The sequence below is a fragment of the Lissotriton vulgaris genome, chromosome 2_1 (assembly GCF_964263255.1).
Source record: "Lissotriton vulgaris chromosome 2_1, aLisVul1.2, whole genome shotgun sequence".
NCBI classification, from domain to species: Eukaryota; Metazoa; Chordata; class Amphibia; order Caudata; family Salamandridae; genus Lissotriton; species Lissotriton vulgaris.
The window spans coordinates 1,227,550,430-1,227,577,691 of NC_141687.1; the positions used below are offsets into that span (position 1 = coordinate 1,227,550,430).

Sequence of the window (27,262 nt, forward strand, 5' to 3'; positions counted from 1 at the left end):
ATCCCCGTCTTGCCTGCTCATCGGTGTTACCTATGGTTCACGGTAGGCCACGAGCATTTTCAGGTCACTGTGCTCCTTTTTGGCCTTACCAGCTCCACTTGGGTGTTCACGAAAGGGATGGTAGTGGTCGCAGCTCATCTGTGCAGATAAGGCGTTACAGTCTTCCCCTATCTCGACGACTGGCTGTTGAAGGCGGGCTCTCCCCAGGCTGTAATTTCCCACCTCCAGACTACGGCAGACCTACTGCATTTGCTGAGGTTCATTATCAACGTGCTGAAGTCGCACCTGATATCCTCTCAGAAGCTCCTTTTCATCAGAGCGTTTCTGGACACAGCACAGTTACGGGTCTATCCTCCTGAGCAGTGAGTCCGGGATATTCAGGCTATGATACCGATGTTTCAGCACTATCCCATATTTCGGTGAGAATGACCCTGAGGTTGCTGGGACTCATGGCCTCCTGCATCCTGCTGGTGGATCATGCCAGATGGCATATGCGGGTCTGCAGTGGGACCTGAAGTTTGAGTGGGTGCAGCGTCAGGGGAATCTTTCAGATGTCATCCAGATCTCGGAGGGGACTTTGCAGTGGTGGCTCACGGACCAGGATTGGGTCAGCAGCAGGTCCCTCTCCCTTTCCCAACCAGAGTTTACAGTAGTGACAGATGCATCACTTCTGGGATGGGATGTGCCACATGGGGAGGCGGAGATCAGAGGCCTCTGGTCTCCTGCGGAGTCTGGGCGCCAAATCAACCTTCTGGAGCTCCTGGTGATTCATCTTACACTGAAGGCATTCCTTCCCTCTGTCAAAGGAAGAGTAGTGCAGGTGTTCATGGACACCACCACCATGTGTTACTGCGACAAACAGGGAGGGGTGGGGTCCTGGACCCTATGTCAAGAGGCTCTTCGCCTTTGGACGAGAGTGGAACATCAGGGCATATCCCTAGTGGTACAACACCTGGCAGGTTCCTCGAACACCAGGGTAGACAAACTCAGCTGCAAGTGTATGCTGGATCACGAATGGCATCTTCACTCTGAGGTGGTGCAAGGTCTCTTTCAGCAGTGGGGAGAGCCTTGGTTAGATCTATTCGCCACTGAAGAGATTGCACAATGTTAGCAGTTCTGCATGTTGTAGAGTCCAAGGCGCACAAGCTCAGCAACGTATCGTTGTGAGTGGAATTGCGGCCTCCTGTTCGCCTTTCCGCCTGTACCACTTCTACCTAGAGTGCTGAAGAAGATCAAGCATGGCCAGGCCCAAGTAATTCTTGTGGCTCCGGACTGGGCACAAAGAGTACGGTACCCCGAGCTCTTGAGCATGGCCATCGAGCCTCCGATCAGACTGCCTCTTCGGGAGGATCTTCTGTCGCAGCAGCAGGGGACGGTCCTCCACCCGAATCTGTCCAGTCTCCGCCTCCTTGCGTGGAGATTGAGCAGTGCCAGTTGACAGCTTTCAACATTCCTCCCGAAGTCTATAATGTCATCTTGGCAGCCAGGGATCCCTCCACTAAAAAGGTATACGCCTGTAGATGAAACAAATTTGTGGCATGGTGCACAACAAAGCTATTGATCCCCTTTCTGCCCGTCTTTCAGAGGTTTGCCTCTTCATTCTTTCTTTGGCCCAGCAGGGCTCTGCTCTGGGCACTCTTAAATGCTATCTTTGGCCATTTCGGCTTTTCTTCGCCTTCCTGATCAGCCTTCTCTTTTCCATTACCCTATTTTTATAGATTTCTGAAGGGCATTACTCATCTCTTACCTCCTTCTCCTTTCGTAATGCCCCAGTGGGACTTGGATTCTGTCCTTCTTTATCTTATGTGTGCTCCCTTTGAGCCACTACATAATTTTCCTCTTCGTCTCCTTACTTTGAAGACTGCTTTCATGCTTGCCATCACCTCTGCTCGCAGGGTGAGTCATCTTCAAGCCTTATCTTACAGACCTTCCTTTCTTGCTGTCCATCCGAACAAAGTAGTCCTCCGTACTAGGCCCTCTTTTCTGCCCAAAGTGGTTACCTCTTTCCACATAGGTCAGACCTTCTGGTGTGAAAGTAGTTTGCAGATCCACCTCCAAGGTTGGTATTGCCGGGGTATCTATTTATTCTAAGGTAAAGAATGTAGAAGTACGGTCTCTTTCTGATGTATAGATTGCTTACCTTTGGTAACAATATATCTGTAGGAGACATTTGTAGTTATAGATTCCTTACTGCCCCACTCATCCTCCCCGTTCTGCAAACCGACGTCTAGGGATAGGGACTCCCTTCCAGATCTTTGGCTGTGTGCACCAGTGGTCAGTGTCTTGTATGGCTCTGCGCTTCTGGCATAGAAAGTTGTGTCAGAACTAAAGTCAGCGCTCACTGGTGGCATCTAAGTAGACACCGCAACGTCATCCCAGCGACACCAACAACAAACACGGAGTCTACCGACGCGCTGGCGTACTGCTACAAAGAAGTTTCTCCAAATCCAGTCTAACGCCTAGGGGTAATTGTAAGGTAAGGAATCTGCACCTACTAATGTCTTTTACATATACATCGTTACTGAAGGTAAGTCACTTTTTCTTTACTGCCATGCAAAGCAAATTCCTACTGCATCTTGAAAAGTATCATTTATATTCTTAAAACTGTTACTTACCTGTAACTGAGTTCTTCTTAGTTCTAAAAATAAAAGTATTATCTGCTTAAGCTTCTATAAGCCTCTGGGGATCCACTGGACTCTGTGCACACTATACCTTACTTTGGTATAGTATATACAGAGCCAGCTTCCTACAACTTCCCACCTCAGAACACATGCAAATAACTTCTAAAGAAGGTTAGTGTGTTTCCATGGGATGGATGGGTATCAGCAACCCATTATGCCACTTTATGCACTTTTGGTGTAGGGGGGGGGGGGGTTTCTCCAGCTGTAATAATATTTTCCAATTCGAGAAAAAAGTAAAAAAATGTATTAGAATCGTACATGCAGACTTATTCTGATAGTTTTCAGCCTGTGAAAAACGTGTCGGTTTGGGGCTAAGTGTAACATAGAAATCTTGTTAGATTTCCTGTGCATGACAATCATTTATGTGATTTACTAAAAAAGGATGACAATAAAATCGTGTGCCTCTAATTCGAAACGTTCTCATTTTTTTGTGACAAGTTATTTTTTTAATATGCCTTTGCTCACGTATGTTTTTTTTTTGTTAGAATAGCTTTGTTCTGTGCCCTTTCAGTTGCGCAGTTGTTCCGTCTGAATGGGCCAAATATGACTTTTACTCTTAATGTGTTTTTTCACGAGGAACTCTTCATTAGGTCCAATAGTTCAACATGAACTAACTAATCTTCCTTAGTGGTGTTACTTTTCCCTTTGGTCCTCAAATTGTCATTCAGCCTCTTTGAGGTCAGTACTGTTTATAACACAGTAGCTTTTGCTGCTCCCCTTTGTGGTCTTCCTACAGGCCAGTTTACATTCAGCACTACATAGACCTGGTTTTGGTTCAGTCCCTTACTCTTAATTGGGTCTTTTTCTTGTCTGTCTTAGTGTCCTGCTCTTTATTGGATGGTTTTCCTCAGTATTCATGCGTTTTTTCTATTTGAGAATGATGGGAGTGCATTTTGTGTTCCTTTTTTCGTGCCCCAACCTTTCGTACCTAGCACTACTGTCTCCTCACACCCTACATCGGAGTGTTTAAGCCCCTGCACTGCTATAGTTTCATGTCATGCTCACTCTCTACTCTCTTCTGTCAGTAAATTCTGACTATTCTTTTCCCCCTCTGACAGGTTTCTATATCTCCCAGAACCCTCTTCTGGCCCCCTTCTTATGTTGGCAGACACTGTTGGATTTGCCAATGCTGGTTGTTTTTAAAATTTGTTGGCATTAGCACAGGCAATAACAGCGAGTGGTCATCTTAAAAAGTATTTTTTTTATACTTTCAAGATGGCCAACAAGTTTGTTCACACCTGACACATCATTGGCCGGGCCTTTTCTGGAAAACAGAAGAATTATGTTTTCATACTTCTAAGATGGCGATAGCCTTGAAACATGATCCAATGCATCACCCATATTGAAAATAATGTTGATCTATTTCAAGATGGCCGTCAAGCCGCCTTGCATAACATAACGTTGCCGCCAAATGGACTTTCAAGATTAAAAGTCGCCCCTATTGGTTTTTCCGTTGCTAGTACATTTTAAAAACACCTGCACTGATAATAGTGGATGGTGCAGTGAGCTAAAAAACGGTGATGGATCAAGCCCTGATCTCTTGACTGGGTAAGAGTATTCTGCATCATTCAGAAACTCTGTCCATCACCCCCCCCCTTTTCCAAAATCTGATAATAGTGGCTCCACAAAGCGTTGCCCCAGTGAACTGTTAGGCTTGTTCAATCATTCTTTAAAAAAACATCAGAGTACTGGTGGCCAGAAATGCCTTTAAAGCATGTCTCAAAAATTTTATCATCTGTAATTCTTGAAATGTGCCTTTTTTATGCGATACATATTTAGCCTAATCCCAAGGCTTGGCCAGGCGACCCCTCCACTAAAATGACACTGTAAAGGTTAAGCTTTTAGCGGCCAAATGACCCCAGGCTAATTGTGACGCCTTTCGATTTTGCTTGTTGTCTAACAAACAGCACATTTCATTCTGGGACCTAGAGTTCCAATATTGGCGTTATAATCATTAAATGGATTAAATGCACTATCATGCAAAGTGGATTGGCTTAAAATGTAGCTAGACATGACTCCTTTCACGCAGTACAAGGTTCCGGGTATAAATATTTTTTTTCTTGCAGGTGTTCCTAGGCCACTATACGGTTATAATTGTGGTGTGTTCATAATTCTCTGTTCCAATAAAGTTATGCCTCCTTTACTTGTTACTATGGTTTCCTATTCATATGTGGAATGTATTTACCTCACTTGGAATGTACATATGTAATAGGTTTGAACTGGAGGGTAGAGAAGCAGTTGGAGTTGGTTGGAGCAGGACGTACTTATGGGCACCAGTGGGCCATTGTATGGACCTTGAACCTTTTTTATTCCTTGGTAACCAACTCCTTTGCCTCTTTACAATGGCGTCAAGGGTGGGATGGTATGATCTGTGTACGTTGGGTATTATGTTGTGTCCTGGTACGGATTGTCCTATTAGGTTGTGGGATATTTCTGTTAATTCATTCAATTTTGAGGATTCAAAAGTTGAGCATATTCTTGCTAGGCACAGTTCTGTTTTTCAAACAAGGTTGGTCAAGTAAAAGGTTTTACTCACAGGATTAAGCTCAAGAAAGGAGTTATTCCCATCCAACACAAAGCACGTATGGTTCCGTTAGGTGTGCGTCAGAATTTGAAGTCTCTTTTAGATGCTTCGTGTACTGAAGGCATCATTGCACCTACTGATAGTTCTGAGTGGGTTTTGGCAATTGTTATCACACTTAAGAAAAATAATGAGTTGAGATTGTGTGTGGACCTTAGGTCATTGAACAAAAACATAGTGGTTGATACTTTTGCCCAGAATTCAAGAATTATTAGCTGCTGTCAATGGAGCGAAATATTTTTCAGTTATTGACCATAAAGCAGCCTATCATTAGGTTGTTCTTGATGATTTCTCTAAAGACCTCACAGCTTTTGTTATGTCGTTTGGGGATTATCGATTTTTGAGAATGCCATTTGGCTTGGCCTCAGCAGCCAGCGTTTTTCAGAAGTTAATTGAAGCTCTTTTTCAAGGCATGAAAGGGGTGCAATCGTTCCAAGACAACATTTTAATATTTGCTAAGACTGAGAAGAACAAAGGGTATGACAGTGAGCAAGGACAAATGTAAATTGTTGGTTGAAGAAATTGACTATTTGGGTCATAAAATTTCAAGTTGGGGTATTTTTCCCAAGGCAGATTAGTCAGTGCTTTGGATAAAGCTAGCAAACCCGATGATAAGGATTTCCTTTGCTCTTTTTTAGGGTTGGGGGAGTACTATGTTAGGTTTGTTAAGGGGTATGCTCTGGTGGTTGAACCATTGAGGCAACTTTTAAAAAAAGGCATAAGTTTTGTTTGGACACATTGTTTGGACACAAGTGCATGATGAAGCTTTTGATCAAGTGTAATGACCTACTTCTCTGTATGTTTTGGTGCTTCGGTCAGTCACCAGGCGATTACTTACCACATCCTTTCTCAGGATCCAGAAAGACACCACATTTCACAATACTTACCAAAGAAAGGAATAAACACTGACAACATATAAGACCATTGCCGAGGAGCTCGCAAATAACAACAAGTCACAACACCTCCCCATCCGAGAGGGTATGCAGCGCATGCTCCTCCTAGCAATGTAATTTAGACATCCCTGATGGGAGCCGATTTCCCTCCTGTATCAACAATTACCCATCAGAGGGGAATCGCCCATCCCTCTGTAAGTACTTGGTAAAAAAAAGGTCCCGACCTTCCCTCACAAGGAATACAAACAAACGATATGCTCTAGGGTTTCTTTATTACATGATAATAGGATGACAAAAGAAAGAAATAACTAAACATCACAGTAAACATTAATAGCAATAATCAACACATACATATACATAGAGCCTGAAAATAAAAGCATAGTTACATACAATAAGTACACCTGGAACACCTCACCATAATCTTAGGCGTTTTATCATCTGAAGAAGGGTCCGTCTCGCTCAGGACTCTCTGTTGCACACACACGTCTGCACGTCTGCACGGTGATGTATCATCAGACCGCCAAACCACCAGACCAGCATCTCAGCATCTCTTGGACCCCCTTTCTCTAATATAGAACTCTATCCTCTATCGAAGCTTCTGGAAGAACCCACCTACCTTTCTCACAAGATTCCTGTACCTTTCCACACCAGGCACCCAACAGCAGCTGGCCAAGCATTTTGTTATGACGCCAATGCGAAGAAGGCATGTTCCTCTTGATAAGAAATGGTCTGCTCTGGTTCACTGCCGGTGAACAACACATGTAATCTCAAATTTAACCTCTCGCCTACAGAGGCTCAGAAGATGGCTGCAGTTTAGAATATGGAGTTGCTCAAGCATAGGCCTCTACTACTTGGAAAACAAAATGATATTAAACCAAGTCAAAGCCAATAGGCTAAAGTCATAATTCAAGCATAGGCCTCTTCTACTTGGAAAACAGAATGATATTAAACCACGTCAAAGCCAATAGGCTAAAGTCATAATTCACCTAACTCAAATACACTATGCACTTAATCCCTCAGTATCCGCTATGGAGCACATGTGTGCACCATCACCAACAACACTGCACCTTGACATCCCATACCTTCTATTCTTTGGCAAAATTATTCTAATGCAAGACCATCCTACATTAAGGCTAAAGTAACATAGCACACTAAAGTCAGTACACAATGGTGGTGATCGAGGGTCATCACAGATCATCAGACCACTATAGTGGCTCATTCACTACATCAAGTCAAGAAACTCATTGCACAGGCACTGGGTCTCAATGCCTTCGATCCTAATGGCAAGTCATGTGCCACTGTGGATGCCAGCGCTATTGGCTTGGGGGTGGTTTTTACCCAATTCGTGGAAGGAAAGGAAAGAGTTATCTCTTTCATTTCTAGAGGCATCAGAGGGGCTGAGAAACACTGTAGCACGATTGAAAAGGAGTCCTTAGTGTGTGTGTGGGCTGTGGAAAAGTTTAAAAACTTTTTGTGAGGACGACCTTTTGTTCTGGTTACGGACCACAAACCCCTTGTGTATATGATGGATGGTGTAAGGCCTAGTAATGCTGCTTCTAGGTTGGTAAGACTTATTGCACATCTACAGGAATTTAACTTTGAAATAATGCACATTTCAGGAGGGAAGAATGTAACAGCTAATTGTCTACGCTTCCTCCTGCAGAAGAGTCGGAAGAAGAGATTGTTGATCATCATGAATGTATGGTAGCTGTGGTGGATGCCCTTGGTTCTTGTGATACTGACATTTCAGAGAAGGAATGGTGTGAACTTTTGGATGAGGATCAAGTTTTAACCAATGTCAAACAGTTTCTGGTTAATGGTTGGCCGCCTAGTAAATTTTTGGGAGCTTGTTTTCAAAGTTTTGCTCAAGTTCCTAATTAACTTCCTATTGAGAATAACATGTTATTGAGACATGATTTATGTGTCCCTCCTGCTGGCATTAGGAATAAACTTGTCAAATGAGCTTATTCTGGACATTCTGATGTTTCTGGTACTAAAAGATTACTTAAGCTGCATTATTGGTGGCCTGGAAAGGAGGCTGTTGTCGAACGTTTTGTGGATAATCGTTCAGACAAACATTGGAAGGTGTCTACTGAACCTTTAAGCATTCAAAAGGTACCTTTGGAACCTTGGGAAAAGAATTCCATTAATTTTTTTTGGTCCTTACAATTGCTTAGGCAGAGAGAGTAGATTTTTAATTGTGGTCTTTGACAACTTTTCGAAGTGGTTTTATATGCTTTTGTTGAGCAATCTTATACTGATAAGGCTGTTTTTTCTTAGATAAGACTTTTCAGCTGGAAGGAGCAGCTGAGGTTATTATGTCTGATAATGGGATGCAGTTTGTTTCAATCAATCAATCAAAGACATTTATAGAGCGCACTACTTACCCGTAGGGTCTCAAGGCGCTTGGGCGGGGGGGGGGGGGGGGGGCGTTACTGCTCGAACAGCCAGGTCTTGAGCTTCTTCCTGAAGGAGAGGTGGTCTTGGGTCAGGCGCAGGTCGGGAGGGAGGGAGTTCCAGGTCTTGGCGGCCAGGTAGGAGAAGGACCTTCCTCCTGTTGTCGCTCTTCGGATGCGGGGGACGGCGGCGAGGGCGTGGCTGGCTGATCGGAGGTGGCGTTTGGGAGCGTAGAAGTTGATTTGGTTGTTGAGGTAGCTCGGGCCTTGATCGTGTAGGGCTTTGTGTGCGTGGGTGAGGAGACGGAAGGTGATTCTTTTGTTGACGGGGAGCCAATGCAGGTCTCTCAGATGTCCGGAGATGTGGCTGTTTCGTGGGATGTCGAGGATGAGTCTGGCTGAGGCGTTCTGGATCCGCTGGAGTCTCTTCTGGAGCTTGGCGGTGGTTCCGGCGTAGAGGGCGTTGCCGTAGTCCAGTCGGCTGGTGACGAGGGCCTGGGTGACAGTCTTCCTGGTCTCGGTGGGGATCCACCAGAAGATCTTCCGTAGCATGCGCAGGATGTTGAAGCACGACGAGGAGACAGCGTTGACTTGTCTGGTCATGGAGAGGGAGGAGTCCAGGATGAAGCCCAGGTTGCGTGCGTGGTCCGTCTGTTTGGGTGCGGTGCCCAGGGCGGGGGGCCACCAGGAGTCGTCCCAGGCGGAGGGCGAGGAGCCCAGGATGAGGACCTCCGTCTTGTCTGAGTTCAGTTTCAGGCGGCTGGTCGGCATCCACTCGGCTACATCTTTCATCCCTTCGTGCAGGTTGGCTCTGGCGGCGGCGGGGTCGTTGGTCAGGGAGAGGATCAGCTGGGTGTCGTCGGCGTAGGAGATTATGTTGAGGTTGTGTTGGCGTGCGATGGCCGCGAGGGGGCTCATGTAGACGTTGAAGAGGGTGGGGCTCAGCGAGGATCCTTGAGGGACGCCGCAGATGACTTCGGTGGCCTCTGACTTGTACGGTGGTAGGCGGACTCTCTGTGTTCTTCAGTCGAGGAAGGAGATGATTCATTCCAGTGCCTTCTCCTGGATTCCGACGTTGCATGTCCGTCCGATGTTTCAGCTAAGATGCAGAATGTTCTCAAAAAGTTTGGGGTCTGTTCAGAAAAGGCACCTTTGTATTGGCCGAAGGCCAATGGTCAAGTGAAGCGGGCTAATAGATTTTTCAAGGAAGGGATTCTTTCTGCGTTGGAGAGCAATTTGTATGTGTTTGAATTTCTGAAGGAAAAATTTTGGAGTTATCATATTACGCATCGTTCAAGTACTGGTGTGTCTTCTTACGTTTTGATGAGAGGTAGATGAGAGATGAGAGGTAGACAATGCAAAACCCTTGTGACACCTGATTTTGTTAAAACTAGTAAAAGTCAGTCTTTTGCGTGTAGTATTGCGAAGGCAAGAGACAATTTGATTGTGTCTCATACTTCTGGTAAAACTTACAATGATGCTTGTCAGAAGGTTAAATTCAAATTGGTTGAAGTTGGTGATTGGGTACGAGTTCTCAGCATGCTAAAGGCTCTTCTAAGTTTTCTTTACCTTTCCTAGTGGAAAGAGTTTCTGATTCTGCTGTTCTATTTAAAAACAAAGGGTGGTGGAACAAGAGTGCAATTGTACTCCAGCCTGGGCAGGATTTTTTTTAACAGGAGAGTGTGGAGACTGATAGTACTTTGTTTTGTGATGTTGCTGGTTAGAGTGATTCCTCGATGTGTTACAATGAGAATGTTCGAGAACAGGTTGGGGATCATTTTGAGGTGTGTGCTGAAGAGGGTGATTCTGTTGCGGGAAATTCCTCTCTGCAAAAGAGGGTTGTTAAAGTTCCTAAGAGATTTGATGATTATGTGTTGGAGTTATTTTCTTTTTATTAAGCATTAGTTGGCGCTTGTTTATAAAAAATAAAAAAGGGACATGTGGTGTGTTCACATTTCTCTATCCCAATAAAGTTATGCCTTCTTTACTTGTTACAATGGTTTCATATTGTTATGTGAAATGTATTTACCTCACTTGGAATGTACATATGTAATAGGTTTGAACTGGAGGGTGGAGAAGCGGTTGGAGTTGGTTGGAGCAGGACGTACTATTGAGCACCAGTGGCCCATTATATGGACCTTGAATAAACCTTTTTTATTCCTTGGTTACCGACTCCTTCGCCTCTTTAAAATAATGTTTGTTTTCGGTCTAAAGTAAGTGTAAGCTCGTGCATTGTTAAGGGGATCGTTACTATAGCTATCGTAACAGCTTGTTTATATGTTAAAAAACATCAAGCGCGAATAGCTAAATACTCTATCTATAGTAATGGTAAATTTTAATGTTAAATGACAAGGTTGTAATTCCTACTTGACTCAGCAGATGGCGGCAGGTGACCATGGTGTCTACCAAAAGTCAGCTTTTTAATTCACTGCTGGTGACTGTAAAGGGATCAGTTCCAATGAGTTGGTTCTATTCTAATCAGTCTAAACTGAAGGCTTCGAGTTAGAATGCGTTGGGAAAATCGCCAGTGAAGGGGGTGAAATGCTTTGTAAAATATAGCAAAAAAAGCCCGAAAATACTAAAAATGACAAAATACAAAGAATGTGCATTCTGGAAGTCATGGGAAGCATGACTTTTGGATGGAGAAGGCAGGGAGAAGCTCTGTAATAAGAAGTGAACGGGATAGCAACTGATGAGGGTATTGGAAGAACAGAAAGGAATTATAAAAAAGTGTGGGTTTCCAGACTTAATATTGAAAACAAAACTCTAACAGCAAACAGGAAGAATCATTTCTCATTACATTTAGTCTCGATTCAAATGAAGCATTTTCATTAGAAAACCACTGATATTCTAGGCAGTTGTATTCAGACCTTTTGTTACAAAAACATATTTCGGATGGAACTTCTAGCCCCCGATTCCTCAGCTTGTGAATACCCCCAAGTGCCAGACTGGAGCGGAGAGTTTTTCTCAGCACAGGACTGGATTTAACGATGGGGGCACCCACTGCAAACATTTTTGTTGGCGCTCCCCCAGTGACCTCCTTCTCCACAGCTTCCCTCCCTACCACCCTCCAACAGTACCCCTAATCTCTCAATAGCTCCTCTCTCACCGGTTTTTGATTTGTTTTATAGCGCTATTCTTACCAGTGTAGGATGTTAGAGCCCTTTGTTTGCTTTAACACTTAGAGCCCTTTACATCACACATACAAAGACAATGAATTATATTTGTGTACATCAGTGCATAGGAAGTGTTACATAAGACAAAGAGGACTATAAGGTGTAGGAGTCTCTTGTCAGCTATGCTGGTAGGCAGTATATTCGTCTGGAGAAGCACAAACTCGGGGTTCAAAACGTGATACATTGGTTAGGGTTGGCTTTCCTAATAAGAATTTATTTCTACCCAAACAAACCTTTGTAGCAACATTAGCATAATGAAAGACAGGTGAAAAACATAACATTGTAACCTACACCTTGAAGTTTGCATGCATCTCTTTGGTGACAATTCACAGCCCACTGTGCTATATTAGGGTTGTAACTTATGAACTGCAAGTAAAAAAAGGATCTCTCGGACAAAATCAGTATCCCACTGAGCTATCTACAAAAAGTACAATTCTATGATCTAAATGCAGCAAGCATCTGAACCATTTCACTACATTATAATGAGTCAAAGCTGCCACCAGACAACACTGATCTCTATCAGGTACATTAATCTTCATAGGTATCCTGACAATTTTCTCAGCACTAGGTGCTTTTACACCCTTAAAATATTTAAAAACACAACACCCCTCCCCCAAGCTTGATGCCCTTTCCCTAAAGTCAGCCGTGTCTCAACAATTTGCTTGGGCGCTGGTAGGTGGTGTCATCGGCTCCATGGCGGGTTTTTCTGCTCTGGTAATGACATCGGGGCTGCATATAACTGCCACCTCTGTGTGTCGATGTCAGTTCCTTTCTTTCTGCACCCTCTGATGCAGATCCACAGCTCACTACAATGTTTCTACTGTCTGACAGAACTTTTTTAACCTAAATCCGAAGTGTGCAAGGATTGCCATACTCATAGTTCATTGATGGACCTCACAAGGTCTCTTTGGTGTATGGCTACTCGCATAACTTCAAATTGGGCAATGGCTTTGCTTAGATGAATCCAAAGGCCATTCAAGACTCCAAGTCCGAGCTCTGCATCACAGAGCATTGTAGTAAAGTACATAATGCCCGGTCTCAGTCTAATTTGAGGACTCATACGTGTGCCTGCTCTCGAGGCCATTCTCGATAAAGGTCTCTGTCCCTCTCCAAGACATCATGTTATTTGAAGTCAAAGAAGAAACATAAGATATTGATGCAAGACTCTCCTTCTTCCGGACCCTCTCGTTAATAGAAGTCATGCGAATGTTGGGGTAACCCACAGTCTCTTGCCCGATCCCCCCCGCCACAGAACCGATACCTCAGCACGGTCCGGTCCAGCCTGAATTCCTGGGTCCATTGGCAATGCCAGACCAGATCAAGGCCTTTAAATAGTGTATGTTGCATATATCTGGTATTCTTTTGGCTCCCTCTGGCGTGCCTCCAGGCCCCAAGGATCAGGAGTAGGCAGAGGGGCAAGTTCCCTGTAGGCCTTGTTATAGAGAAGAAGGCGGAGAGCCCTTTTGGCTTGGAAAGCTGTTGTCCATTGCTCTGGGAACAGTTCCATTGAGTGACCTTTGGCCTTCTGGAAAGCCCAGGAAGCAAACATTGTTTCTCTGGGATATCCTCTCAGCTTCTTCCAGTCTGCTTTTTCATGTGGGGTCAACTCGGTCAGCACCTAACTGTCATTATCAAGTCCTGCACCTCTGTTTTCAACTAGTCTGCCATCTGTTCCATTCCCCTTGCTCTATAATCCACTTTTCTAAGGTGTCTATATTGTTTTGCAGACCTGAACAAGAGTTCTGGATAGCTTGCAGTGTTTGCACTGAGGGGAGCACTTGTGAACCCTGTTTTACCTATGGTTCGGATTGTTCCTCTGCTGGTTAGTCCTGACATTGCAGTAAACCAGTCAGTTTTGCTTTGCTGCAAGAGTTGCAACAGGCCGCCACCTGTGACCCCCGTGCCCTTTCAAGTATGGGAGCCCCACGAAAAGACCCAACCTCATTAGGTCCCATGGGGAACCCTCTGCCTCTGGACCTGGTGTGCCAACAACGTAGGGGACCAAGAGGCCCTGACTCGCCCCTACATTTTTGTCCTACCATCAGCAGGGAAGTCAATCTTCCTCTCTGTACCTAGTCTGTAAGGCACTTAACTCTTGTTGCGGCCTTTGGGACCCTTTACATTCAGCCACTTCCTGGTGAAGCAGAGTCCCGTCTCCCACCAGGCCGGGGGTAGGCCTCAGGCCCTGTGCTGGTCTCCATGAAGTCACCTTTGGATAAAGGTGACAGCCAGTACCAATCCCAGCACCATTAGGCCCATAACTCAGCTCTTGGGTGTTGCTTGTGTCGACCGCCGCCTCACCAAGGGCCCGGTCTTTGCCTTATTCCTTCAGGTGTTATCTGGCTATTGGGACCGCCCGTCCAGAGCACGCTCCCCTCCAGGTTTTACCAGGCACACGGGGAGACACCAGTTCACATAATTGCGGTTCAAGCTGGAGTCCAGCTCATGTTTAACCCGTGTCAGTCTTCAGAATCAGATGCTGAGTGGGACAGACATAATTTAGTCACTTTTTGGGCATGGATATGCTCAGCATGTTAAAGCATGAGGGATGCTGGTGCTTTGCTCTAACATGTTCATACTGATCCGTGCTTTTTCCCCTCCTACCAGCTTTCCCTTTTTCAAAGGGAAGCATTTTATGATTTCAATATTAGCTCGAAGATTATGGTATGGGATCACAGACCTTTTGTGATTGGGCGCCACACTATACCAATTGGGGATACGTGTGCTAGATGCATAATTGGGCCCTCTGTGTCATAAATATTTTATTCAGAAGTGGGCAGGGCCTGGCTACAAAGTTTCTATCTACTCTGGTATCCTCTTTAATAAATTGAAGGCACTGCTTGCTACTGTAATGTAATGCATGATGAGCATCACATGATGAACAATAAAAAGCGATGTAACTATAAACACAGTTTCTTTAACCAGTTTCATCAGATTCATATCCACGGCCCCTTTCCATACATGCAAGCAGACACACAATTGCTGTCTTTCGGGAAGCTTGAATTGCAACTCCTAACTTTGACTTCAGTTTAGAACTAAATGATGGTGTCCGTGGGAAACCTCTGACTGGGGCAGACACCTTTGGCCTTAATGCGACAGAGGTTCTGTTTTATTTTGCTTAAAAAAAAAGCTAAACGTTTTGATTATTGTTTTTTGGGCTAGGTTGATAGTGCATCTGGTTGCAAGACGTATTGGTACCAATTCTTTTGACTTAGGCTTTGGCTCCTCACAACGCTGAATTGCTCTCTCACCTCATGCTATTGGCTTTGTGGCATATCATTCCGCCTCCTGTGGTGTGCTTTCTCTGTAATACATAAGGGACTATTTTGAATTTCAGAAGTACTCAATCTGAAAGAAACAGGTTAGTATTAGATTCCCTACCTTAGAATATCCCTAGGCGTCAGACTGGATCCGGAAAGTTTTGCGTAGCAGTACCCCTGCGCGTCGGTAGGCGTCTGCGGCTTCGCGTCCTGCGTCGTGGTCGCCGGGATGATGTCGTCGGAGTACTTAGATGCCTCCCTCGCACGCTGATGTCAGTTCTTCTTTTTTCCGCACCAGCAAGCGCAGATCTGGAAAGAGCAGTACTCCTAGTCAATTTTTGACTAACTTTTTCAATCTCTTTTGGATCTTCTTGAGTCGATTCTCAACTCCGGTGCCATTAGGGATGCCCGGGTTCAAACCCTGCGACGACTGTAACCGCATGATGTCCGTTACCGACCCCCACCGTCGGTGCCTTTACTGTCTCAGGGCCAACCACGATGACAAGTCGGGCCCCGCGGGTCCGTCTGGGAGCCCAAGCGGGCCGGTGGCTCTTGCCCCAGTGCTGTCGGGTGCTTCGGCCCTGGCACCGTCGGCGACTCCGGTCCCGACGCCGCAGGGTTCCTCACGATCCAGGCCTGGATCCGTGACAACGCCGGTCGACCTTACCACCCCTCCGCTGTCACCAAGGGTGTCGCCCCCGACACCGTCCCCGGACGGCGTAGTCCCAGATCCCCACCCCGGTCCGGATCTGGAGTTGGACCGGCGCCGTCTTCGACGCCGATTGGTGAGCCCTTCACCGACGACCCGGCTCCATCATTTATTCCTGACTTTCAGGAGATGGATGACGAGGGGGATTGGGAGGGGTCTGAGGACCCTCTGGCACTGCCGGGCCTTGACGTTGGAGGGAGCGGTCCCATAAGCGCCTCAAGATCCGGCAGTCGGCCCGCGCTGCTCGAGGTCCCGGTCCAGGAGGAGGTCGAGGGACCGGTCGCGGGGCCACAGTCATCACAGCTCGCAGAGTCGACACCACTCGTTGGGCTCCAGGTCCTCAGGTTAGTCGAGGCATAAGAAGTCGAAGAAGCGACATCGCTCTTCTGACTACTCCCCGACGCTCGCGCGACGATGCCGGGGTTCGGGCGACACCACCCACGCAGCTCCGCCGGAGCCGAAAGCGCCTCGTCCAGCTCCACACCTGCCGGTCCCTGGGCTACACGCAACGCCAGAGGATATCAGCGCCTTCCTCATGGCCATGAGGTCACGCTTCCTTCCGTCGGGTCCCGCCGAGGTGCCTTCGGGCCCCGCAGGTCCGACTGGAAGCCCAAGCGGGCCGGTGGCTCCGGCCCCAGCGCCGTCGGGTGCTTCGGCCCCGGCTCCATCGACGACTCAGATTCCGATGCCGCAGAGTTCCTCAGGATCCAGGCCTTGATCCGTGACAACGCCGGTCGACCTTACGACCCCTCCGCCTGCGCTGTCACCAAGGGTGTCTCCCCCGACACCGTCCCCTGGCGGCGACATCTCCGATCCCCACCCGGGTCCGGATCCGGAGTCGGACCTGCACCGCCCGGCGCCGTCTTCGACACTGATTGGTGAGCCTTTCACCGACGACCCGGCTCCATCATTTATTCCTGACTTTCAGGAGATGGATGACGAGGGGGATTGGGAGGGGTCTGAGGACCCTCTGGCACTGCAGTGCCAGTTGAGCCAGGACTGGGCAGACGAACTGGGGGAGGCCAGTGGTCTGGACACTTCGCCAGACACTGGATTTGTCTCCCCTCCTACCGTGGCTACGGAGGAGGGGGCTGCTTACAGTGTGGTGTTGCCTAGGGCAGCCAAGGCCTTGGCTCTTGAGTTCCCAGTCACGACCGTGAGGACTAACCTCCTCACTGAGGTGCTGAAGCCGTTCTCCTGCCGTTCAACGAAGCCCTCACTGCCGGTCTGTTGGGCACCTGGTCCAAACCCTCTACAGGGCTCCCTGTAGATCGGAACGTGGCCCGTCGCCACCGCCCGGCTCCGGGCGACCCCAGTTTCCTGTCCAATCACCCCACCCCTGAGAGCCTGGTGATCCAGGACTCAACCTCCCAGACCGCATTCCCGACCGCCCCTCCTGATCGGGAATCCAAAAGGTACGATCAGTTTGGCAAGAAACTGTTCTCCTCACTGAGTTTGGGGTTGTGGTCTGTCAACACTGCCTGCCTTTTGGGCCGTTACTCCCACTCTTTGTGGGATAAGGTCGCGGAAGTGTTGCCGCAGTTCCCGGCGGAGGTCCAGGCAAAGCTTACCCAAGCCCTTGCAGAGAGAAGGGATGCAGCACGCAATTCCATTCGGTATGGACTGGATAGCACGGACTCACTAGGCAGGGCGATTGCAACGACGGTGGCGGTTCGCCTCCTCGCCTGGCTGAGGTCCACCAACTTTTCGGGTGATGTCCAAGCCTCCCTTACAGACATGCCCTTTGATGGCTGCCGCCTCTTTGGCGACAAGGCGGACAGTGCGCTGGAGCGTTTCAAGGACTCCAGGGCTACGGCCAAGTTCTTGGGACTCGGCCAACGCCTGCAAACTTCTGCCTTTCGTCCCTTTCGTGGCCAAGGAAGGGGCGCCCCTCACGTCCAGCTAGCCACAGGCCGCAGAACCAACCTCAATGCAGTCACAGACGTGGTAACCGCCGTGGCGGTGCCAGGGGACACCGGCAAGGTCAGTCCACAACGGCACCCGCAGCATCTGCCTCAAAATCCCCCATGTCCGAATTTTCAGGCCCATTCAACGCCAGTGGGAGGCAGGGTTCGCCATCACCTTCTTCACTGGCGCTCCATCACATCGGACAGGTGGGTGCTCCAAATCGTTCGAAGGAGCTACTCCCTCCCCTTCGAGGCGACCCCTCCAGCCATGCCACTGCAGTACCACCGCATGTCGGGGCATCACTTGTGACTTCTCCAGGAGGAAGTTACGGCCCTCTTGGCCAAGGGGGCCGTCAAGCGCGTTCATGGGCTAGAAGTAGGACGTGGTTGCTATTCCCACTACTTTCTGGTACCCAAGAAGGGTAAAGGAGGCCTACGCCCTATCTTGGACCTACGGAGCGTCAACGTCTTCCTCCGAAAGGAGAAGTTCAAGATGCTGACTTTGGCTCAGGCCCTAGCTGCCCTGGACCCAGAAGACTGGATGGTAGCGTTGGACTTGCAGGACACATATTTTAACATCCCCGTCCTGCCGGCCCAACGGCATTACCTGCGGTACACGGTAGGCCACGAGCACTTTCAGTTTACCGTGCTCCCCTTCGGCCTTACCAGCGCCCCACGGGTGTTTACAAAAGTAATGGCGGTGGTCGCAGCTCATCTGCGCAGATTAGGGGTTTCAGTCTTCCCCTATCTCTACGATTGGTTGTTGAAGGCGGGCTCGCCCCAGACAGTCGTCTCCCACCTCCAGACTATGGCCGGCCTCCTGCACTCACTGGGGTTCTCCATCAACGTGCCGAAGTCAAGTCACATCTGTGCCCCTCTCAAAAGCTCCTTTTCATCGGAGCGGTTCTGGACTCAAAGCAGTTTCGGGTTTATCCCCCCGAACAGCGGGTTCGGGATATTCAGGTTCTGATTCCGATCTTTCAGCCTTTATCCCGAGTCTCGGTCAGATTGACGCTGCGGCTCCTCGGGCTGATGGCCTCCTGCATCCTTCTGGTGCATCACGCCAGGTGGCGGATGTGGGCTCTGCAGTGGGACCTGAAGTTTCAGTGGGCACAGCATCAGGGCAATCTGTCCGACCACGTCCGGATCTCGGAGAGCACTGCAAGACAGTTGCAGTGGTGGCTCACAAACCGCGATTGGGTCAGCGGCAGATCTCTCTCCCTACCCCAACCGGAGCACGTAGTGGTGACGGATGCGTCCCTCCTGGGATGGGTGGGCCAAATGGGGAAGAGGGAGATCAGAGGCCTCTGGTCTCTGGCGGAGACCCGGCTCCACATCAACCTTCTGAAGCTGCGGGCGATCCGGCCTGCACTAAAGGCATTCCTTCCCTCTGTCAGGGGATGTGTAATGCAGGTGTTCACGGACAACACCACTACCATGCGGTACTGCTACAAACAAGGCGGGGTGGGGTCGTGGACCCTTTGTCAGGAGGCTTTGCGCCTCTGGACATGGCTGGAACACCAGGGCATCACCCTGGTGGTTCAATACCTGGCAGGTTCCCTGAACGTCAGGGCGGACAAACTCAGCCGCCGGTGCATGATGGATCTCGAATGGCGTCTGAACTCGGACTTGGTGCAAGGCCTCTTTCAGCAGTGGTGAGAGCCTTGGTTAGATCTATTCTCCACCGAAGAGAACCCGCAATGTCATCAGTTCTGCCCGTTGGAATTTCCAAGGTGGCACTCGCTCAGAGACACTTTTCGTCACGCGTTGAGCTGCGGTCTGTTGTACGCCTTTCCGCCTATACCACTTCTGCCCAGAGTTCTGAAGAAGATCAGGCGTGACCGGGCCTAAGTCATTCTTGTGGCTCTAGGCTGGGCACCAAGCTTTTGGCATCCCGAGCTACTCAGCATGTCAGTCGATCCCCCGATTAGTCTGTCTCTTCAGGAAGACCTTCTGTCGCAGCAGCAGAGGACGGTCCTCCACCCGAACCTGTCCAGCCTCCACCTCCATGCGTGGAGATTGAGCGGCGGCAGTTGAGGCCATTTGACTTGCCTCCTGAAGTCTGTGATGTGGTTCTGGCAGCCAGGCGTCCCTTCACAAAATCGGTATATGCCTGCAGGTCGAACAAACTTGTGGCATGGTGCACACAAAAGCTGTGGATCCTCTCTCTGCCCCCTTTCAGAGGTTGTCCTCTTCCTTATTTCTCTTGCCCAGCAGGGCTCTGCTCTGGGCACTATTAAGGGCTACCTCTCTGCAATTTCTGCCTGCTTGAGGCTTCCTGATCAGCCTTCTCTTTTCAAGTCCCCTGTTGTTAATAGATTCTTGAAGGGCATCACGCACATGTTTCCTCCTGTTCCTTTTGTGATGCCTCAGTGGGACTTGAACCTTGTTCTAACCTATCTGATCTGCGCTCCTTTCGAGCCACTTCACAACTGCCCTCTTCGTCTTCTGACTCTTAAGACTGCATTCCTGGTTGCCATCACCTCTGCCAGGAGGGTGAGTGAGCTCCAGGCTCTATCTTCTAAGCCTCCTTTTCTTTTCTGTCCATCCGGACAAAGTTGTTTTAAGAACGCATCCTTCTTTCCTGCCCAAGGTGGTTACGGTCTTTCACATCGGGCAGTCCATCACCTTGCCCACCTTCTTTTCGTCTCCGCATCCCTCGAAAGAGGAAGAGAGACTCCACCGTCTGGACGCGAAACGTGCGCTCTCCTTCTACCTTGATCGCACACGCCAGTTCCGGGTGGACGACCTGCTCTTTGTTGGTTACGTGGGCGCAAAGAAGGGACGTGCGGCGCACAAACGGACCATCTCTCGGTGGGTCGTGTTGTGCATCAAAGTCTGTTACTCCTTGGCTAGAAAGGAGCCCCCTGTTGGGCTGAGGGCCCATTCCACTCGGGCCACGGCGGCTACTACTGCCCTGGGTCGGGGAGTCCCCTTGCAGGGCATCTGTCAGGCAGCTAGGTGGGCCTCGCTGCACACGTTTGCTAGACACTACTACCTGGACAGCCAAGTCCGGAGAGATGGCTTTTTCGGCCATTCCGTTCTCCAGGACTTTCTGGTGTGATTTTGGTTCGCAGACCCACCACCGGGGTTGGTATTGCTGGGGTATCTATTCTAAGGTAGGGAATCTAACACTAACCTGTGTCTTTCAGATGCACAAGTTACTTACCTTCGGTAACAATATGTCTGTAAGAAACAGTAGTTAGTGTTAGATTCCTTACGGCCCCACCCATCTTCCCCGTTCTGCGAACCGATATCTATGGTTAGGGTCATCCTTTTCAGGGTCCTAGTTTCATGGCACCAGTGTCAGTCTCTGTCATGGCTCTGCGTTTCTGGCGCGGAAAGTTATGTACAATAACTGACGTCAGCGCGCGAGGGCGGCGTCTAAGTACTCCGACGTCATCCCGGCGACCATGACGTGGACGACAGACGCGGAGCCATAGATGACGCCTACCGACACGCAGGGGTCCTGCTACGGAAACATTTCCGCATCCAGTCTGGCGCCTGGGGATATTCTAAGGTAGGGAATCTAACACTAACTACTGTTTCTTACAGATATATCGTTTCCGAAGGTAAGTAACTCGTGCATCATCCCAAATTAAATTCCTTATCTCAAAGGTGCATTGTACACAGATGGCAACCTTTTTTTTTTTTTGTACTGAAACAGACTGTAAAAGTTTTATTCAAGGCCTGATTTAGAGTTCTGCTGACAGGGTTTACTCCATCTGGGTGACAGAGTGAACTACTCTGTTGCTCGATGGATTACCAGCAGTTCAGTATGTCATATGTGCATGGTTTCGACCTTTTGTTATCTCTCATAGGGACTAGGCATGAGCGGGAAATCCGTTACGCCCGCGGATTTTGCGGATTTTTGGGAAATCCGCAATCCGCGAATTTTGCGGATTTCCCGCAAAATCCGCAAAAAAAATCCGCGGACGTAACGGGTTCAAAAGTTGAACCCCCACTCGTGTAACTATTTTACAATGGCGCCAGCAAGCTGCCAGCGCCGTTGTAAAATAGTTACAAAGTTAGCTTGCACAGGAACCACTAGATAAAACGAAGCAGGTGCTGCTTTATTTTATCTAAGTGCTTCCTGTGCAAGCTAACTTTGTAACTATTTTACAACGGCGCTGGCAGCTTGCTGGCGCCATTGTAAAATAGTTACAGCTCACTCAAGGGACCCCTGCGCCCTTCGGGGCGATTGCATAGTAACACACACATGGTCCCTCGAACTAGTTGATGCTCAAATTCAGTGGCTCATTCATTAGCCCAAAAACAATCGTGAGCGTCGTCGAGGCTGGACAGGTGTGCCTTCTTCCCAAATCTACCGTGGAAAATCAGCTGTGATGCTGGATAGACTTTGCATCCTTGACTTTCACGAGCGCAATACCCGTGCTGTTCCTGTGACCAGGAGCTTCTTTCTCTTCATCTGCTGAACTGATCTTTCTCTGACCTTTTATACACACAAGAGACACATACATGAGTAGGCACATTGTGTTCGCACGGGTTTCTGCAAGTTCGCGAGCGTTTTGTACAATTTCGCAATTTGCGAAATTGTACAAAACCCTCGCGAACTTGCTGAAACCCGTGCGAACACACAAAAAAAAAATCTGCGAGGATTCGCAGATTTTGCGGATTTTCGCAATCCGCAAATTCGCAAATCCGCGGATTGCCAATCCGCAAAATCCGCCCATGCCTAATAGGGACATGTTGTTATGCCAGTGGCAAGTGTGGTTTATAGGGACGCTCTGGTCTTTACTCATTAACCAGCGTAGTATGTCCTCGCTACTCTTGTGGCCTGCATATTTATTATGGTGCTGATGGATTCAGGGCCTATGCTTTGTATTCTTTTGAATACACGTTCTTTGGTTCATTCTTCATTGAAGTCCTTTTGGAATATGTGTTTTTGGTGCAGGTTGTTTCTCTTTCTGAGCGGACTGCAAATCTACATTTTTATTTAATGTGCTTCACTTTTTGGAAAATTGTGCGAGTAAACTCGGAGTTTGTGGTGTATTTGTTGGAAGATATGAGTTAGTGGCCTTCTCTATGGGAGAGGATAGTTAATTTGTTTGTTAATTCCTAGAACATGATTGGAGAACTTTGTATCTTATGCTGTGTGATAGGTAGAGTCGGACACAATCCGATGTGGAGACTTCTAGTTGCAGTTTCCTGCCTGTTTTCAGTCATACTGTTTATGGTTGGAGTTTTTAGGCTTTATAGGAATCTCTTCTTGTTATTCTACCGCAATGCTTTTTGCATCTGTCTGGAGGTTATATATTACCTGTCTTTTTGAGTATGTATCTATTTTCTCTATGTTTTAAAAGTCCTTGGGCCTATGGCCATACCACCCTCAAAGCACCTGATCTCGTCTGATCTCAGAAGTTAAGCAGGGTCAGGCCTGGTTAGTACATGGATGGAAGACCGCCTAGGAATACCATGTGCTGTAGACTTTTCATCTTTAGAAATCATGGCTGTTACTTCTTACTGGGGACTTGTGATCAAATTGTGTTTTGTATCACAATAGTTGTTGCATGCGCTTGTGCTCTCCATGCAACTGGAGTCAAGCTATCCGGGATGATATGGGGTGAAACCCTGAAACCGGAGGATGCTTGTTTATAGTCCAGGGAGGACCTGGCCTGGAAGTTCGGGCTGGACTGTTCCCATTGGGCACAGGGGCAAGATTGATTTGCATATGGCTGGGTTCAAGCTGGAATGGCATGGTGAGCAACTAACTGTAGATTTAGGCCCAGATCTCTGACCTGGGGTGAATGTATGAAATTGTTCTGCATTCTGTTCATCAATTGTTCTTTTTGCGTTTGTCACCCCAAGTGGGATGGGTATGCCCAGATGTGGGTCCCGTGCTCTCCTGACAAGGAAATTCAGCACCCGTGAGTCGCCAGTATCTTCGGCAGCTCGTGTTGCTTCTGTAAATCAGGAGCGCGAGTTACATTTTCTGTAATGAGAATTGTCATATAGACATTTGCGTATTTCTGCAACAATCCCCACATGCAAGATGGACGTTCGGCAAGGATAGGCATTGAGACGTAATACAGTCTACATTGACACTCCACGGTTCTTCTGTCATTATATCTACATTTCATTACTGTTAAGGCGAAAGTGGTCCAACGAACTATACTGCATGATCACACCGTTTGTGAAGACGTGTTTTGGAGATTTAATACAGGAAACTGCCCCTGACGCAGGGAAAACATATTCCCGAAATGCATTGGGCTCCGGACTTCCTGAAATCTAAGCTATATGATAATTAATTAATTGCATTTTTGATCTTTGTATTACTGGTAATATGAACTGATGATTGCAAAGATATACCAGTGTATAAATCCAGATGGCGATATATTGAAAAAGTACACATGTATGAATATGTACCACATTTATAGAAACAACGAGGTAATTGTTTTCTTTACAATGATTGTATTGATTCAAGATAAATGAATGTTTGAAGAAGTAATTTACAGAGTCTATTGTTTGAGAATTTGTATATAACCAGTGGAATATAGTTTTCCAAGGAACAGTGCACAGTGCTTGCAGGCGGGTGTCTGCATCTTTAATCTGTCCCGTGCTCTCCATGCCACTGGAGTCAAGCTATCCTGGTTGATGAAGGGTGACTCCACGAAACTGGTTCTAGGATGCTTGTTTCCAGTCCATGGGGGACCTGGCCTGGCAGTTCGGGCTGGACTTTTCCCATTGGGCACAGGGTCAAGACTGATTTGCATATGGCTGGGTTCAAGGTGGAATGTCATGGTAAGGAAAATAAATATGGATTTAGGCCCAGATCTCTGAACTGGGGTGAATGTATGACATTGTTCTGCATTCTCTCCATCAATTATGCTTTTTGCATGCGCTTGTTGCTAACAAGGATTCATTTTATATATTATTTCCTTTTAATGTTTCATCTTTTCCTTATTTAATGTTTTGATACTGCACTAATAGGTGTGTTCTCTTTTCTTCTTTCGCTTGCCTTGGTATTTCGAATGTGCCAACAGCTCCGAGTCATGTCAGACTTTCGGACCATGACACTGAAAGCCATGCAGGTGCAGGCTTTGTACATACCCGTGGTCCTGCAGTAAATGTGGGCCAGCGATGCTCTGTGTTGTCACACCACTCGGAGTCTGTTGTGACACAATTTTATATACATCATGCATATGTTAAGGTTATACACGTTTGGCAAAACTTTTTTACAAATGTCATCATTGATGAAGATCAATATTAAATTCAAACCTATTAGTGTCATTTTAGTCTCTCTTCAGTGCATAATGTTACCTTCGAGTGGTCATTTTGTTCAAACAAAATTCTCTATACCATGGAGGTAGTATTGGTCATCTTTCTGTAAGAAACAGTAGTTAGTGTTAGATTCCTTACGGCCCCACCCATCTTCCCCGTTCTGCGAACCGATATCTATGGTTAGGGTCATCCTTTTCAGGGTCCTAGTTTCATGGCACCAGTGTCAGTCTCTGTCATGGCTCTGCGTTTCTGGCGCGGAAAGCTATGTACAATAACTGACGTCAGCGCGCGAGGGCGGCGTCTAAGTACTCCAACGTCATCCCGGCGACCACGACGTGGACGACAGACGCGGAGCCATAGATGACGCCTACCGACACGCAGGGGTCCTGCTACGGAAACATTTCCGCATCCAGTCTGGCGCCTGGGGATATTCTAAGGTAGGGAATCTAACACTAACTACTGTTTCTTACAGATATATCGTTTCCGAAGGTAAGTAACTCGTGCATCATCCCAAATTAAATTCCTTATCTCAAAGGTGCATTGTACACAGATGGCAACCTTTTTTTTTTTTTTGTACTGAAACAGACTGTAAAAGTTTTATTCAAGGCCTGATTTAGAGTTCTGCTGACAGGGTTTACTCCATCTGGGTGACAGAGTGAACTACTCTGTTGCTCGATGGATTACCAGCAGTTCAGTATGTCATATGTGCATGGTTTCGACCTTTTGTTATCTCTCATAGGGACTAGGCATGAGCGGGAAATCCGTTACGCCCGCGGATTTTGCGGATTTTTGGGAAATCCGCAATCCGCGAATTTTGCGGATTTCCCGCAAAATCCGCAAAAAAAAATCCGCGGACGTAACGGGTTCAAAAGTTGAACCCCCACTCGTGTAACCATTTTACAATGGCGCCATCAAGCTGCCAGCGCCGTTGTAAAATAGTTACAAAGTTAGCTTGCACAGGAACCACTAGATAAAACGAAGCAGGTGCTGCTTTATTTTATCTAAGTGCTTCCTGTGCAAGCTAACTTTGTAACTATTTTACAACGGCGCTGGCAGCTTGCTGGCGCCATTGTAAAATAGTTACAGCTCACTCAAGGGACCCCTGCGCCCTTCGGGGCGATTGCATAGTAACACACACATGGTCCCTCGAACTAGTTGATGCTCAAATTCAGTGGCTCATTCATTAGCCCAAAAACAATCGTGAGCGTCGTCGAGGCTGGACAGGTGTGCCTTCTTCCCAAATCTACCGTGGAAAATCAGCTGTGATGCTGGATAGACTTTGCATCCTTGACTTTCACGAGCGCAATACCCGTGCTGTTCCTGTGACCAGGAGCTTCTTTCTCTTCATCTGCTGAACTGATCTTTCTCTGACCTTTTATACACACAAGAGACACATACATGAGTAGGCACATTGTGTTCGCACGGGTTTCTGCAAGTTCGCGAGCGTTTTGTACAATTTCGCAATTTGCGAAATTGTACAAAACCCTCGCGAACTTGCTGAAACCCGTGCGAACACACACAAAAAAAATCCGCGAGGATTCGCAGATTTTGCGGATTTTCGCAATCCGCAAATTCGCAAATCCGCGGATTGCCAATCCGCAAAATCCGCCCATGCCTAATAGGGACATGTTGTTATGCCAGTGGCAAGTGTGGTTTATAGGGACGCTCTGGTCTTTACTCATTAATCAGCGTAGTATGTCCTCGCTACTCTTGTGGCCTGCATATTTATTATGGTGCTGATGGATTCAGGGCCTATGCTTTGTATTCTTTTGAATACACGTTCTTTGGTTCATTCTTCATTGAAGTCCTTTTGGAATATGTGTTTTTGGTGCAGGTTGTTTCTCTTTCTGAGCGGACTGCAAATCTACATTTTTATTTAATGTGCTTCACTTTTTGGAAAATTGTGCGAGTAAACTCGGAGTTTGTGGTGTATTTGTTGGAAGATATGAGTTAGTGGCCTTCTCTATGGGAGAGGATAGTTAATTTGTTTGTTAATTCCTAGAACATGATGGGAGAACTTTGTATCTTATGCTGTGTGATAGGTAGAGTCGGACACAATCCGATGTGGAGACTTCTAGTTGCAGTTTCCTGCCTGTTTTCAGTCATACTGTTTATGGTTGGAGTTTTTAGGCTTTATAGGAATCTCTTCTTGTTATTCTACCGCAATGCTTTTTGCATCTGTCTGGAGGTTATATATTACCTGTCTTTTTGAGTATGTATCTATTTTCTCTATGTTTTAAAAGTCCTTGGGCCTATGGCCATACCACCCTCAAAGCACCTGATCTCGTCTGATCTCAGAAGTTAAGCAGGGTCAGGCCTGGTTAGTACATGGATGGAAGACCGCCTAGGAATACCATGTGCTGTAGACTTTTCATCTTTAGAAATCATGGCTGTTACTTCTTACTGGGGACTTGTGA

At 47.4% G+C, this 27,262-nt stretch overlaps 1 protein-coding gene and 2 pseudogenes across 2 annotated transcripts in view; all 3 read left to right on the forward strand.

Annotated features, from left to right (window-relative positions):
* GLB1L2 (galactosidase beta 1 like 2) overlaps positions 1-27,262 on the forward strand; it is a 1,156,973-nt gene that overhangs the window by 1,122,455 nt on the left and 7,256 nt on the right. The gene's annotated exons all lie outside the window — the stretch shown is intronic.
* On the forward strand, positions 22,935-23,053 carry LOC147732412 (5S ribosomal RNA; annotated as a pseudogene).
* LOC147732413 (5S ribosomal RNA) lies at positions 27,096-27,214 on the forward strand (annotated as a pseudogene).